Source organism: Thermobia domestica, chromosome 5, assembly GCF_964235325.1.
Source record: "Thermobia domestica chromosome 5, izTheDome1.hap1.1, whole genome shotgun sequence".
NCBI classification, from domain to species: domain Eukaryota; kingdom Metazoa; phylum Arthropoda; class Insecta; order Zygentoma; family Lepismatidae; genus Thermobia; species Thermobia domestica.
In genome coordinates, this window is record NC_137458.1 from 176,246,122 (window position 1) to 176,263,410 (window position 17,289).

The following is a 17,289-nucleotide window of genomic DNA, read 5'->3' on the forward strand; positions in this document are numbered from 1 at the left end:
ATTTTCGGAAACCGTGCCCTGATGGTAGAAAACGACCACCGCGGGTAGTCCTTCTGCGCCTGTACGACACGTCCATAGAGAAAATGTAGAAAAGCACTTTCAGAAACCTGCCATCGATTTGAAGCATCCATATTGTCATAAATTACATCAATATCGTCAGTATTGACAGCATCATCACAGTATATTTCATCAATTATTTTGTAATCGAATTCATCCTCGTTGTCCATCGAATTGGCCATAGAAATTATTCTCTCTACTAATTGTATATCTTTCCGAGATGGATTTCCTTCAACATTTGGGGAAAGTTTCAAGCTTCTCCTTTAAAAGAAGAAACACGTTCAATGCCGTAATTTTCATTTCAAACAACAAATCGCGAACCTGTAATTTTACACGTGAAGAGAATGGAAACGAAAATACAACAAATACAAGAAAATGTCCTGTAAAAGCCTAAATGTACGAAAGCTGAAATTATATACCAAATAACATATAAGCACAACAGAAATTGTACAAATACCTACATTATAGTAATGTGTAGAATGTGTATCTACATCATATACGTTACACAAATTTTACAGAAGGAGACAATCTCTCAAAGTGCCATACGAATTTACGTTGATAGTTACTTCTTTTATTAAAAAAGAAGTTCAATCCGGAAAGAGGGTTAACTATTCGTTCATTCACTTTACGAATGAATGTCTCTGCACTACATCGTCGCATCAAGTTATCAATTATCAGGTTAAAACGGGAACCACCATCATTATAAATGACAGTCGAAATCTGTCAATCTTACCATACACAAACGTCGACACTGCACCATTTAATTCGGATGCAAATCTTCGATTAGATTTTATAAAATCAATTATCAACTTATCTTTTATTTTTTCGAAATGAGAACCTGATGTCATCTGATTGCATGACAGTTCTTTCAATTGATCGGATTTTACATTATAGAAAGGCTTTGGAGAATTCTGACCTTCCACCTTGTTATAAGCAAACGAGCGATTATTGCTACTATTATATAAATAAAACATTTCCTTTATCTTTGTTAATCCAAATGAATCTAATACAGTATATTCAAGTCGATCACGAGTTCTTAGAACTAAATGCTCGGAATGTCAATCATTTCATTTTTGTCATTAGGAACATAATAATTAAACACCCTTACCTCTGATTAGGATTCATCCAATTTAAAATAATTTTGGCAACATCAGTTTCCTTAGGATTCACCTAATACCTCCATTGAAACTACAATTGATTTTACATAAGTATTAATTAATTCATTCAGTTTTTGCTTCCTATATACTCTTTCTGTAACCCTACAACGGTCGGGCGGAAAAAAGTTTCATAAACGGTCGGGCTGGGTCTGAGAGACCCAAGAAGATAAAACTGCATAATTAATTTGTAATCAATATTTTTTCAAATAGAAACACACTTTTATGTAATTACAAGTATTTCTAAAGCAGAAAAAAGCATTTCAGCTCAAAACTGGTGTTTTCGCGTATTTTTAAAAACATATTTCTAATTGTTTACACATTTTTGTTAGTAAATTATATGAGATTTTTTTAAGAAAATTATATAAAAAGGAATACTTGCTTACTTGTTGCTATAGATAAGTAATATTATAAAGAAAACTTATAAGTTTATTTAACATAACCTAAGGCACCGTCTATGTTCAAATGTACTGAATGTCAGAGGGTGAAGTTTTTTTAGTTTTCATTGTTGGCAAGATTGCTATCTAATGGAGGAGTGGGTGGAGTTTTCTCAGCAGCTGCAGTAGATAAAAATTCTTCACTCTTATCCTCTTCTCACAACACTCGCTGTTACTATCATGGTCACTAAATAATTCATAATGAGGATCTGCATCGGAATCATCCAGTTCACTTTCATCATCATATCAAATTCTATGAATTTTAGTCGCAGAAACTGTTTCTCGTTCGATTATGTTCTGAAGTTGCTCAAAATACTAACTGAAATGTTGTTCGTATATATACACTCAAAAAATGTCGAATAGGTAGTATCAATAAAAAAGTAAACTTCCTACAAGATTCTTAACACTGGCAAAAAAGAAGTTACGTGAATGGTCGGGCTGGGTCTGACAGACCCACACGAGGTTTAGAGCTCTTAAAAGCAAACTAACAATAAATCAAACTGGTTTGCAACACTAGCGTCTCTTATCGGTCGCTTTAGGAAGGTATAGGAAGTTACAACTCAAACCGCTATCTTTAAGTTGAAAATTTTATTTAAAATATAAGTAGATGGGTCTCACAGACCCAGCCCGACCGTTCTAGGGGTAATTAGTGCATGCATACGTACAGGTGCAACAAACTTCAACAACAGTCTCTCTCAGAGTATCAAAATTTAAACAATCATGCAAAGCTGATACAATGTTCTTTAAAACAACTCGATCGTCTTTTGAATCTAATACTGTCAATATCATTCCAAGAGAATAACTAGTTTCTAGTAATACCTCTTCGAGTCTTACTAATAATTCAAAAATATGATTGCTGTTCAGTGTGCGAATTAGATAATTTATATTGGGGGGGGGGGGGATAAAATTAGGCCAACAGGACGTAAAGTCTAAAGATGCAATTATTCAAAATGAGTCAATAATACCTTACACCCCCGACACACACAAATATGACATCTGTAATAAATAAGAGATTTATTAATTCAATAAATCTAGACAATAACTATGTACGTATATATTGTCTGACATGCACACACATCACCTAACCTTCCTGAATGTGTTTAAATGTTGCATTCACTCTTGTGCCCGTAACTCTCTAAGGTTTATTTAATTAATAATTCGGACCGAGCGATAGCCATGATCACAAGCATATGTTAATTTTTCCACTCATATTGAAATTTTCCACTTCGCGTTATTACACACAGCTTGCAAAAGAAAACCTACTTCAGCATTATGAATACCACTAAAAGTATCAGTATAGTTAAATCGGACTCTTTTTTTTTAATCTAGGTATTAGTCTATCATACGAGAAATGGATTGTTGCTGTTCCCGATTTCTGGCATCGTCAAATCAAAGGCCAGATATTTAAAAGAAAAAAAAAACTCTTAATTCAAATTTCGAGCTTGCGCTTCTACTCCACGCTAAAGCTGCACTCTTCATGCTTTTTCTTTTTTCTTTTCTTTTATTTTCTTTCTTCTTTTTTTTTTCAAATATCGATTTCGTGACGGAGCTCAGGAAGTCAACACTCACAATTACTTTACTGTTAGGTTACAGATGAGTTTATTCACTGTGTGCTACGTTATTCAAACAAAGTATAAACATTACACTGAAGTTTTCCAGACAACATTATTGGCATGGACAGCAAACTGTACATCGAAAAGAAAGATGGAAAAATGAAAGATTAACTTGAAAAAGTACGCTCCAGTTGAAATGCTTATACAGAAACAGATAATGACATAGAGAACCAATCGTTTAAGCAAATTCTGAAGCAAATCTTCAATTATGCGCTTACTCACTTTCACTAACATGTCTGCTAGGGAGTGCATCCCCAGGGTGTGCGTTAACATATAGCCACGAGAGAATATATATACAGAATGTACATTTATTGTGTAGTCAAAATTCATTGGTGAAATCCTCACACCTTAATAAGAAAAAGTCCATATGAACATAGGGCAAAAAACGCATTGTTTCAAAGTTACGGGATGCCGAAATCGTGAAAATTGTAACTTTCAGGCTGCCAAGGTCGAAAACTATGAGATATATTAAAAGCGGTTAAGAAAATATTAGAGAAACTAGTGCACTGTCTATCTAAATAACCATGTTTCAGAGTTGGGTTGTACCGGATCATATGATTTTAGAGAGAAGGCTGGAAGAGTGGAACCTATACCGCAGCTCCCTCTATAAAATCCGTCGTGCTGATACGTCTCAACTCTAAAACATGGTTATTTAGTTAGACAGCGTACTAGTTCTTCTAATATGTCTTTAACCGCCGTTGATATCTCTTATAGTTTTCAAGCTAGGCAGACTCAAAGTTACAATTTTCACGATTTCGGCATCCCGTAACTTTGAAATAACGCGTTTTTCGCCATATGTTCGTATGGACTTTTTTTTATTGTTTAGATGTGCGGATTTCATCAGTGGATTTTGGCTACATAATAAATGAACACCCTGTATATTTCAGATTTTTGAGTACAGTTTCAAAAGTTCATTTTCATAAACTGTAAAAGGCAATAATTACTATGCTAATTACCACAAATTAAACACAACTTTTGAGTTGTATACACGCAAACTATTAGGAAATGAGGACCAAGCGCTAACAAGGAATATACTGGAAAATGAAATACGACAAAAATAAAAACGGGATGATAATCGATACAAATGTAGAGGATGAATATGACATGTCCGACTTTCATCAAGTATGGTGGAAGAAGTTATTTATTTATTTCTTCTTGGCCAACCGTAAAGAGCGTTTGTAAATCCATATGTGACTTTGTTGTGCGCAATTAGTATATTCAAATTCACGAACGACGATGAACTGAAAGGTATGAAGATGCGATTGTATGTAACAACCATAATCATAACAATATAAATCAACTAAACAACGATGAAAATAGTGGGAAAATTAGAAATGACCAAAAGCGAATAGCTTACATCGCTCATTTTGAAATACAGCTAGAAGATTAAACTTACAAGAAACGACAAAAATCAGTGAAATTTGGCGTTATATCAAGCATAGTTTGGGGGGAAAGCGAGCATCCCCGGTGGGGATACTTCAGCTGATTTCTTTGGGAGGAAACGAAATGTGATTGAGGGGGAAAATCCTCATCCCCCCGGTAATTCGCACCCTGATGCTATTACTCCAATCTATATTCTTAAATTACTGAATTTATTATGTATAAATTCAGCAGATCTTTTGTAACTATACTTAAGTATTAGCTTACGTTTCAGATCGAAGTCAGAACTTCTAGGAATAACACGAGACAGGACTCTCACTATTCAATCTTTGATTAAGACAATCTAATTTTCGATATTCTAAATTAAAAATTGGGATTTATACTACAAGCAATATTATCATCAGTTTTAGGAGTGAAGTTCTAATATAGGAAACCCCTTCGGAAATAATTTCCAAGATTAAGGTACGTTTTTGCAAACATATCTTTTTGACAACCATTAAAATTATTCACAGGAGACGGCTCTGCAAAGTTAACCCGACGACAATTACTACAAAATTCGACTATGCTAGGGGCCTTACCAACTCTACTAACCTTACCAACCCTGCCAAAACAAGAATGCAGCACGATATCAAAATGACCTGTTGCATCCAAGGGTAAGTATTGCAATTCCTGAATATCAATCTTAATGTAATTACGATTGTTTCCCATATTCCAACATTTCATAAAAAAGCAAAAAGTAATCATATAATACTAGATACACTTAGTAATGACACTTGAAATTACCTAAAACTACAACAACTACTACAACCGGCTCGACTAGTAAGAAACATAATCAATCCAGTTCTGGAAGAAAATATGTATTAATGTTCATAACAAAGTACAAAAATATAACACACCATATAAATAATATTCTAAGAATATCTTTTCAAATACAGAATTAAACAGAATTCAATTAGAGGCAGAGTTGTAATAATTACTAAATGCGAGAGTAGCAATCACTCCTGATTATCAACCCGACGACAATTACTACAAAATTCGTCTATGCTAGGGGCGTTACCAGCTCTACTAAGACCTACGATTTCATCTTAATGTTGTACGGTATTATGTGAGTGATTAATTAAAGACGAGGGCAAGTGCCTAATATTAAAACTATCCTGTGTAGTTGGGGTCAAATCCATATTCATTATGCCAAAACAAGAATGCAGCACGATATCGAAATGACCTGTTGCATCCATTGCAATTTGACTATTTGCTCGTAAAATGACAATTTCGATCAAAAATAACAACTTATTAATAGTGAATAACAAGCTGATATAAAAAATATTGATCTTGTGGATCGTTAAATTGTAACACCCCTATCCACCAATTCCCCAAATGAACTAAACAATCAAACAACAAAATAAAAAGCTCTACTTCGGACTCATTCAGAAAATCCCGGCAGAGGGAATGAAAGAAGACTGCAACGGCTCATTGAGTCTTCCTATTAACACAATTCACAATGATCCAATATTCCTTGTCCAAACAAATATTTAAATAAATTTAATAACAAATTAAAAACCAATATCCAACTTATAACTTTATTCAAACCATAACGAGATAGTGAATATGTGGTTAGTTGGCCATATATCAATACACATCAACACAGTAAATTCAGAAATTCCAAACAATAGAGCTCTCATGAATAAACTTCAATTTGACTGTAAAAGTCCTGGCTCCAACCGACTTCGTATTATCAAAATTATATCAATATTTATATTCTCTCGATCAATTTATTAATATTTTTATAGCCAAGAAGGAAATTACAGTTCAAATCAAATATTTATTAAATGTCAAAACAAAAGAGGTAGTCGACTAACATTTCAATAATCAAAATGTCTGTACAATTAGTATTCACGCAAATAATCGACAACATAAAGTGCATATCAAAAAAATTATCAAGTGTCATCTGAAATATTTACGAACTTTCATGACAACCAAATATTTTAACATATAGGTATGACTTCTGCAACAATTCAAATACAATTATCATTTATATAAAATTTCAAGTTTAAACCCAATAATAGTTCGTTCGATACATTTTGTCAAAACCTCTGAGAATTTTGCATATTTCTCGAAAGAAAAAAAAGAAAATTATATGACGCAAAGAGAGCGGACATACACGAGCAAGGAAAATACTCTTTCTTTTAATATGAACAAGCATACCTGTGATACTTCTAATAGGGAAGGTAAAATAGGAACATTGGATCATTGATATCTTATAATAAACGAAGCTTGGAAGCAGGGGGAATTTAGTCGTCCGAAATATGTAAAAATCCAAGAAATAAAAGGTTTAGAAAACATCCAGGAACGCGATTGGATCGACGAAAGCTGACAACCATACTAAAACACGTTAACAGTTAACAGGTCTCAACTACATATTGATTCTAATTGGTACAGTTACCCGCCTATCCATGTCTATACTTGTCTCTTTCTTCCATTCATTTTACCTCTGTATTAGATGAATTTTAATCCTTCTGGTCTTAATTGCCTTCTGAACTGCTCCATTTTAAAACAAACGTAGTGTAGGAATTTGGTTGCAAATGAGCCACTTTGACCCATAGCATTCATTAACAAAAACCAGTCTGTAGAAAATATAGTAGCAAAATATGAAAACTATGTGAAACTAGCAAATTCGCTTCAAAACTGAGCTCACTGTAGCAGCTTATCCGGACATTTAAAAGACCTTCCACAACTGCCCACCAGGACCACTGAACCGATCTCTTTTCAAACAACGTGAAATTGGCAGGAATTGAGTTTTCTTCTGTTTTTTTTTTTTTTTTTTTTTTAAATTTAGTTGCTGTGTGTTTTAAATGACAAGCGTCAGGATCTTGAGTTGACTTCACACAGTGTTGACAATTCGCAACAAGCAGTTCTGCACGCTGACTTACCGCGCTACTGCGAATCTTGATAATACCGGAGGCGCTAATTTGAAATATTGTATTAGCACATTAACTGCTCACTTTAGAAAGTAGAGGAAAGAATTACGAAAACATACGTGAAAACAAGATCCTTTTGTGTCAACTGGTTGTCATGGTACACGCTTTTAAATGTTTCCATGTAAAACTAGTAGTAAAACGAGCGTTGAGTCCCGCGCCTAATTTCCAGTGGATTTTGTTTTGATTTGGAAGTAGAATTCACAACTTTTATTACAGGATAATAAGCCAGCCGGTTGTTCTAGGGATCATTTCTTTCAAGGGGAGGCAAGCTTTTCACATATTAAAAGCACAACAAATGACCTCTTTCAGAATATGAAAACGGGCCGGATGGAAGGAGATCCAACGGACCGGCTGGAAGAAATCAATGCACTGGAGCCGGCCCGAGGCCCGGCTCTTCCACATGGCTGATTTATTTATTTCCTAAAGACATGGGACAAATTTTGGACACATATAAGGCGACAAATTGAAAAACTGTATATCGGTCTTTTGCCCTCTCCTTGAAAAAACTTCAGCCGATATTACTGTCATCACGTTGTTTACTTACTGAATTATATTGTGCGTTATACAGAATAAATACTTGTATATTAAATGTAATATTTAGAATCATTTTTACATTTATTATGACTCTTGCTTTACGACAGCAAACCATATTCATGTTCAGCATAATCAGTTTCCATTGTCAAATAAAGACAGTGAGGCGAATGTAATAATCCACCCACACGTTTAAGGTTTGGAAGAGTCTCCTGCGGACAAGTCATGGTAAATTCCTGAACTGTGCAAAGCACCGTTATACCTTTTCTTACCAAAGCAGTTATTAGCTCATCCTGTAGAGTGCTGGCTTTCTGGTCAAAAGGTTGCGAGTTCGAGTCTAGGTCAGGTACATAGTTTTTTTATTTAATTCTTGAAATTTGAATATTTCTGTCTTTACTTTATCTTGTAATCCTGGATAGAGATGTTTGCATACTGAAATAAATATACTAGAATATAAGAAGAGAGAAAGATAAATTACATGATTCTTTTTGCAATTTTTAACTATATTTTCACCTTTCTAGGACGTGTCTAAAAGTTTAGATTTCCAGATGTTCCTTTCGCTCTCTTACGTGTGTTTTACCTCGGGTATTCTAACTCCTATAGTCCTTACTGAATCACATTGATATTACAGATGTCGTATCTTTTTCTCTTCTCTCTACATCATATCTGGAAATGAATGTTCTAACAAATAGGCTACAGCGGCGATTTTAAAAATTAAGACGATATATGATATCAGAGTTTGAAAAGGAAACAAGTTTTTAGTAATAATAATAATAATAATAATAATAATAATAATAATAATAATAATAATAATAATAATAATAATAATATAACAATTGGGTTTACAATTAGGGTCCCATCTGCTTATCTTGCATGAGAGGCCCGCAAGTCTACTACGCCACTGGCGTCCCTTATTCTGTGTTTGTGTCTCTTTCCGTTTCGTGTGGATGTTTGTTTTTGTGGTGTTAGGCTTTTATATTAAACCTTTACCTATGAAAAAGTTTCTCTTTTTACGAGATTTTTTTTTGGGGGGGGGGGGGAGCAGAGAAAATCCTTTCCTCTGATATCTATTTCTTACCATTCATCGTGTTGAACTGCTTAAGTAAGATCGTTTCGTAACTTTTCATATCATCCATTGCCCTCACGATAATAAAATCGTCATTCTTAATAATTTACTTTATTCTCTTATTTGCAGTTTGCCACACTTATATATTTGTAACAAAATTGAGGTTTGGTTCAACGTCTTTCTAATTCTCAACCACCGTAACGACCCTGTTTTCTTGGGTTACCTACTATTGCAGGAAACGGAGAATTGCAGGTCGGAATGCACTTTTGGAGTCATCCATTTCATCTAGTACGCAAACCCCACACTATTATCGTGTCGCTCTTTATTTTTCCATATTTCGATATCATGAAGCGTACCGAGTTGCGATTTTCGGTAAAGTGACATCTGTAACGTTCTTTACCGCATATTAGAGACATGCATTTCAAAATGTTTAAAAATTCAGAAACTAGGTATTCCACGGTACCCCCGAACTTCATTGGGGTACCCACTTCTTTTGCCTAGTAAAGTTATTGTTATTTATTATTGAGTTATTGTTATTGATAAGCCACAATAAACACTTTTTCGAAATTCATCGTTCTTTTATTGGAAACCCTAAAGGCCATAACCAACCTATTTTGTATTGTTACTATTTATGCATGAATCAAAATACATCAGTGGCGTACACAAGAGGGTTTCAGAGATTTAACTCCCCTTAACCCTTAAGAAATCCGGGATTTTTGGGCTATTTTTTAGACTTTCAGTCAAGCAGCTACTGCATCGTCACTATTTATCCTAGGATCATGATTCATACCTCATTCTCTTCAGAATAGAGCTGGCTTTCAAATGATACCATTTGTATGCTCATACCATATACCAAGAGCGGGAAAAATGATGTCAAAGGGAAAATTTCGGACGGAAATTTTTTTCTCGCACTTTGGGCCCCCCTGGAGTGACCCTGTGTGAACGTAGCCATCTAAAAAACTCTGATAAATAGTACTTGGTATACTGAATGTGTGTGCCAAATTTCAAGTTTCTATCTTAAATACCAAGGGCGGGAGAAATTTTATCAGGAATTCCCACCGTGCCCCAAATTACCGTAAAACATCATGATCTCAGGTAAAAAAATTTCCTCAGACATCCCTAATTACCCTAGGGTCACGTTTCGCCCATCATTCTCTTCAGAATAGAACTGCCTTTCAGGCGGTATGACTCACGTGTCTCCATCATCTATCTAAGGCGAGAAAATGAGGAAAAACGGGATTTTTGGGGTATAAATATCCTTTTTTCAACTTTTAGCCCCTTGGGCCCCCCTGTTTTAACGCAGAGATCTGAAAAAAATCTGGTAAATACTACTCGATGGGCTGAATGTTTATGCACAATTCCAATTTTCCAGGTGCAAAAGTAAGCCCGCCAAAAAAAAATATACCGACAATGTCCCATATTCCCCTATACAGAGGGAAATTTTTAAACATTCCCTGAGACATCCCTAATTACCCTAGAATAATAATTCGACCGTCATTCTGTTCAGAATAGAACTGCCTTTCAGGCGGTACCATTCATTTGTCCCCATTATCTATTTAAGGCGGAAAATCCCGTGAAAGGGATTTTTGGTAAAAATTTCTCTTTTTCAACGTTTAGCCCCTCTGTGCCCCCTGTTTTAACGCAGAAATCTGAAAAAAATCTGGTAAATATTACTCGGTGGACTGAATGTTTCTGCACAATTTCAATCTTCTAGGTGTAAAAATAAGCCTGCACAAAAATAGTACCGAAAATGTCCAAAATTCCCCTATACAGAAGTATATTTTGATAAAAATTCCCTGACAGTTCCCTAATTACCCTAGGGCCATGTGTCGCACATCATTCTCTTCAGAATAGAACTGCCTTTCAGGCGGTACCATTCACTTGTCCCCATCATGTATCTAAGGCGGGAAAATGAGAAAAAACGGGATTTTTAGGTAAAAATATCCCTTTTTTCATCTTTTTGACCCTCTGGATCCCCCTCTGTTTTAACGCAGAAATCTGAAGAAAAAATATGGTAAATACTACTCGGTGGACTGCATGTTTGTGCAAAATTTCAATCTTCTACGTGCAAAAATAAGCCCGCCAAAAATACTTTACATAAACCCCCCAAAAAGTATTACACGGAAATATAAATTTTAGACTTATAACGTCATCACCTCCTATGTCTCGACACAGGAAGGTGTGAAACCATCCGTAATATCTTCTGCAATGCCTCTGGACTTGAAAAACAAAAACAAAAAACAAAAAAAAAAAAAAAACGAACGAAAAAGCTCAAATAGGAGAGTTATAACGCAATGTACCATGAAACACCCCGTATGGTACAAATTGTACCATGAGATCCCCAAAGGGTTAAGGAAAATGTGGAAAAATAACTAACTAACTCTATGGCCTATGGAACCCGGGGGTTCAATGCCGCGTTCACAAAAGCTCTCCACTGACTTCTATCCTTAGCTAACTGCATCCAGTTTCTACTTTGTATTCTAATCTATGCGAGATCCATCTTAATATTGTCTGCGCCTAGGTCTTCCTAATGGTCGTTTTCCGATTGGTCTTCCATTCAAGACTTTGAAAGCATTTCTACTTTCTTCCATTCTAGCTACATGACCTGTCCACCTAAGCCTCCTAGACTTGACGACCCTAACAATGTTGGCTAAACCACATAAATTTGTAGTTCCTCGGTATGAAGTTTCCGCCATTCCCCATTCCCGTTCCTCTTGGGTCCGAATATTCGTCTCAGGATCTTGTTCTCAAATACTTTCAGTCTATGTTCTTCCCTCAGAGTAAGTGACCATTTTTCGCAGCCATACAGAACAACAGGCATGGTTATCGTTTTGTACATTTTAAGCTCGAAATTCCTCGACAGAATTTGCGACGACAAGAGATTTTGAACCGAATGGTAACACGAATTCCCTGCTTTAATCGACATTTAATTTCTCCGTGAATATGATTTTCCTCTGTTAATATTGATCCTAGATGTTTGAAACTATCCACTTTCTCAAAAGTATTATTTAATATTTTAACGCATCCACAATTTGCTGTATTCCTGTCCCGACGCACTTCCATGTATTTAGTTTTCTCTTCATTTACTTCTAAACCCATGTCCCTCCAAGCGTTTAATAAGATCTCTGCATTTCTATCTATTGTTCTCCTATCATCCCCTATTAAATTTACATCATCAGCATATGCCATAACCTGGTGAATACCGTTCAACTCTAGGCCCTGGTTGCTATCTTTGATTTTCCTTATAGCGTATTCCAGAACGAAGTTAAATAATAATGGCGTCAACGCATCTCCTTCTTTCAGGCCATTTTCGATGTGAAAGCTCGTGGACAAAAATTTTCCTATCGGGACTTTACTTTGGAATTCATTTAAACATATCTTAATTAATCTAATTAGCTTTCTCGGTATTCCAAGTTCTGTAAGAACGTTGTTTAATGATTCTCTCCTAACCGAGTCGTACGCCTTTCTAAAATCAATAAATAATTGATGTACCGGGGTATTGTATTCCCACTTTTTTTTTCGAGTATTTGGCGAATGGTAAATATTTGGTCGATAGTTGATCTATTTCGTCTAAATCCGCACTGATAATTTCCAATAATTTAATTTGCGTATGGGGTCAGTCTTGCTAATAGAATAGTTGAAAGGATTTTATAGTTGCCTTCCATTTCAATTCAAGCACAGCATGTACCATCACCATACCAGATATTGTTGAAACTTTTTTTATAGCAACTAGACATGTTTTTAAGAGACCCATATTTTTTTGTTTTGTCGAAAAAAAATTTTCTCGCCAAGTAATGGGCCATCAAAGACGGGGAGTACAATTTATGAATTGTAGAAGACATGGAAAATGGTCAACTTCGGAGCCTCACCATTCGGCTATGGAGACAGGTAGAGTTATAATTCTTATTGGGGTATGTACATAGGGATATAAATAAACTATATTTTATTATAGTTTGGTTTGCGCATGCGTATCTTTTTGTACATAAATTAACAAATGAACGTCAATTTATCTGAAAAGTCGAAGTTTGCGAATTTTTTTCGAGCACTTCCGGTTCGAATTTTAACATTCTGTTTTCACGGTTGGTAAGACCTGGTTACCTGCTTTCCAAGAAAAAATTTATATCGCTTCTGTGTGCAACCGTTTTGTCGCAAAAAAATCGAGAAATTGTAAACTTTTCAAAAATCGCCATTTTTGGGCGCCATTTTCTCGAAAACACCATCTTTTAAAACTCTGAAATTTTGTCACGTGGTTCAACTTTACATGAATAATAAACACACCAAATACCATTCTCGACCAATGCTTCATGAATTAACTGTAGCCTTTTAAAGTTAGCGAAGTTTCGTTAACTTTGATTTCACAGTTAGCAACACTGGGAACAATAAAAGTGCAATGATTTGATGATGTTTGTGGTTCACATTCATTAAATGAAGAATAAAAGGTTTTCTTGACTGTTTTTTTTTAATTATTATTATTATTTTGACCAAGAAGGCTCTCTGAAATAGTAAAATGGACCTCCCCCTACTCCTTCGTTTTCTTAAATGGAAATAATCTGAGGTAGAAATTACGATTACGAAACACACAAATTTTAAGTTTACTTGAAATGGCCATCCAAGAAATTCTGATGATCCACAAAAAGCCTGAACTATTACCTCAATGATGATTTGGAATGCTCCAGACAAAGTCTCAATGAAGTGGGATGTCATTATAGTGATCGAAAAAGGACAAAAAGTTAAAAAAAAATCGAAACGTTTTCTTAAGCGTTCCAAAGAAATTTACTGACTTTTTAAACAGAACAATCCCAACATAAGAATGGGTCACTCGGAATTTTACAGTATTCGACTAAAGTGGGTCAGTCCGCAACCTGCGAGTGAAGTGTATATTTGTGTGTGTGTGAATTGTGCAAATTTTAAGTTAGGTGCTACTGCGTTGCTACAAATCAAAGGTGCAGCCTGTATTGAAGCTGTCATGAGTGACCTATTTCCTTTAGTAGTATGATCCGTAGAAAATGACAACTGTCTTCTTCAAGAATGTGGTGAATGTCCTGGAGTGGATGGAATAAGTGTGGAGTCTTTAATTATTGATCCTGATGAAAATGAAAGTGTTACGTATGCCATATGGGAAAACTATAATCTCGTTAAAAAAAACTGACACTTTCTGTTTTCGTATCGTACATTGCTTGTTTAACTGTAAGAATTGTAATTCATGACTACATCAAGAATTAATTGCTACCGAAAAGCACCGTATAAAATTTCAAGATACAAATTCTATTTTACTTCATGTGAACTTCGCTGAAAACTGGACTGTTATTCTGCAAAGTGAAATTCAGAGTTATCACCGGAATATGAAACAACTGACAGTTTTGTTGTAATAAACGACGATAAAACACACGATTCGGCTCATGTACTCATAGCCATAGACAAGGTTCTAAAAATACTCGAAGAAAAGCGAAAATATACTTTATAAAAAAAGGTTTGAATACGAGAAAATAAGTGTCTACAATTTCCCAAACCGTGTCAGTGATTTCTGATGGTGCTGCATCCCACTTTAAAAATCGATTTCAGATGTTCGAGATGCACACAGGTCCAATAAAGCAGTGGTTTTGCAGTGAAACCAGCCATGCATGGTCTCTGCGACGGTATTGAGGAGGGGGAGGAGGTGTACAGAATGTGGCAACGCGGCATAACCTTAGGCAAATACAGATACACAGTATTAAAACTGCAGAAGAAAAAAAATGAAATGAAATCTTTAAGGAGACTGTGATTATGAAAAATGAATGAAATGCAGAAAGTGGGAGGAAACGGGATAACCCCGAGAAAACCCACGAGCACGGTGTTTGTCCACCACAGAGCCCACACGACGCGATCTGGGATCGAACCAGTGACCCCAAGCACCGGAGGTGAACGCTCTACCACTGAGCCACCGCGCCCCCACTAAAACCACAGAAGAATTCGTGAGTATAGTGGAAGTACAAACTCCGGGTATTACTCTCGTTTTGCTGCCCTGAACTGAATTCGACGACTTCCGAAAGAAAAAAGGGAAAGTTTGCGACCGGTAACTGGTATTCAACGGTCATCTTTGGCTTTCGGAAAATGGCAAAGTTTTTCTTGCAGTAACGGGTCACCATTAACTAACTTCATCCTTCCCACAAAATCGAACTTCTGCAATTCAAAGTGTAGATTTAAGAAATCTGCAAAGAGGAACTTTTGTTACATACATATATGTGTGATAACCAGTGGTGCGCAGCAGACATTTTATGAATAAATCATGAATTACGTAAAGTTGAAGTGCTGCTTATGCTTCCACAAGGACGTTCAGTATTTGTGACTATAGACAATGTGCTACGCAGGGGCGGATCCAGGACGGACTTCTGGAAGGGGGGGGGGGTATACTGCTACTTAGAGCTACGAGCTCCAAACTTTGAGATCGGTTTTATTTATATATAAAATAAAAAAGTTTCTTCCCCCTAGATCCACTCCTGGACAAGTTGCGAGTGAGCCAACACCTATTGGAGCACCTGCACGGTTACATGCTATTAGACACCAATCAAGCAAATGATTGATCCATGTAAAAAAAAAAAAAAAAAAAAAAAAATATCAGTGAAATTTTGTTTCCGAAGACCATTTTAAGTAAGTGAACTTGAAATTTGTGCGTTTCGTAATCGTAATTTCCACCTCAGATTATTTCGGTTTAAGAAAACGGAGGAGTAGGAGGAGGCCCATTTTACTATTTCAGAGAGCCTTCTTGATCAAAATAATGAAAAAAAAAAAACAGTCAAGAAAACCTTTTATTCTTCATTTAATGAATGTGAACCACAAACAACATCAAATCATTGCACTTTTATTGTTCTCTGTTCTCAGTGTTGCTAACTGTGAAATCAAAGTTAACGAAACTTTACTAACTTTAAAAGGCTGCAGTTAATTCATGAAGCATTGGTCGAGAATGGTATTTGGTGTGTTTATTATTCATATAAAGTTAAACCATGTGACAAAATTTCAGAATTTTAAAAGATGGTGTTTTCGAGAAAATGGCGCCCAAAAATGGCGATTTTTGAAAAGTTTACAATTTCTCGATTTTTTTTTGCGACAAAACGGTTGCACACAGAAGCGATATAAATTTTTTTTTCGGAAAGCAGGTAACCAGGTCTTACCAACCGTGAAAACAGAATGTTAGAATTCGAACCGGAAGTGCTCGAAAAAAATTCGCAAACTTCGACTTTTCAGATAAATTGACGTTCATTTGTTAATTTATGTACAAAAAGATACGCATGCGCAAACCAAACTATAATAAAATATAGTTTATTTATATCCCTATGTACATACCCCAACAAGAATTATAACTCTACCTGTCTCCATAGCCGAATGGTAAGGCTCCGAAGTTGACCATTTTCCATGTCTTCTACAATTCATAAATTGTACTCCCCGTCTTTGATGGCCCATTACTTGGCGGGAAAATTTTTTCGACAAAACAAAAAAATATGGGTCTCTTAAAAACATGTCTAGTTGCTATAAAAAAAAGTTTCAACAATATCTGAGATGGTGATGGTACAATTTTATATATTTTTTTTTTTGCCTGAATTGAAATGGAAGGCACCTATAGGATGTTGACAGAAGAGAAATGCCTCGATAATTATTACAGCCAGTTTTGTCGCCTTTCTTGTGAAGTGGAACAATGATTGATTCTTTCCACTCTTGTGGCAATTCTTCCTTGTTCCAGATAAGGAGAATGAGTTTGTGTATCTTGTTCCACAATTTTTCGCCTCCAGCTAAAATTAACTCAGCCGGAATTTCATCTACTCCCGGACATTTGTGTTTCTTTAATTTCTTTATAGCGGTTTCTACTTCTATTTGGTTGGGTTCTGGAACATACGGTTCTGCGGTGTGTATCTTCTTTTCTCCACGCACACTAGTTTTTGGTTGCGTGTTAAGCAAATCGTCAAAGAAATCTTTCCATCTATTTAAGATGCTATCCGTGTCAGTTAGAACTGTACCGTCAGATTTCTTTAATATATAAGTACGAGGTTGATAGCCTTTCTTAAATTCGTTGATTCCCTTATACATGTCCCGGATGTTTTTATT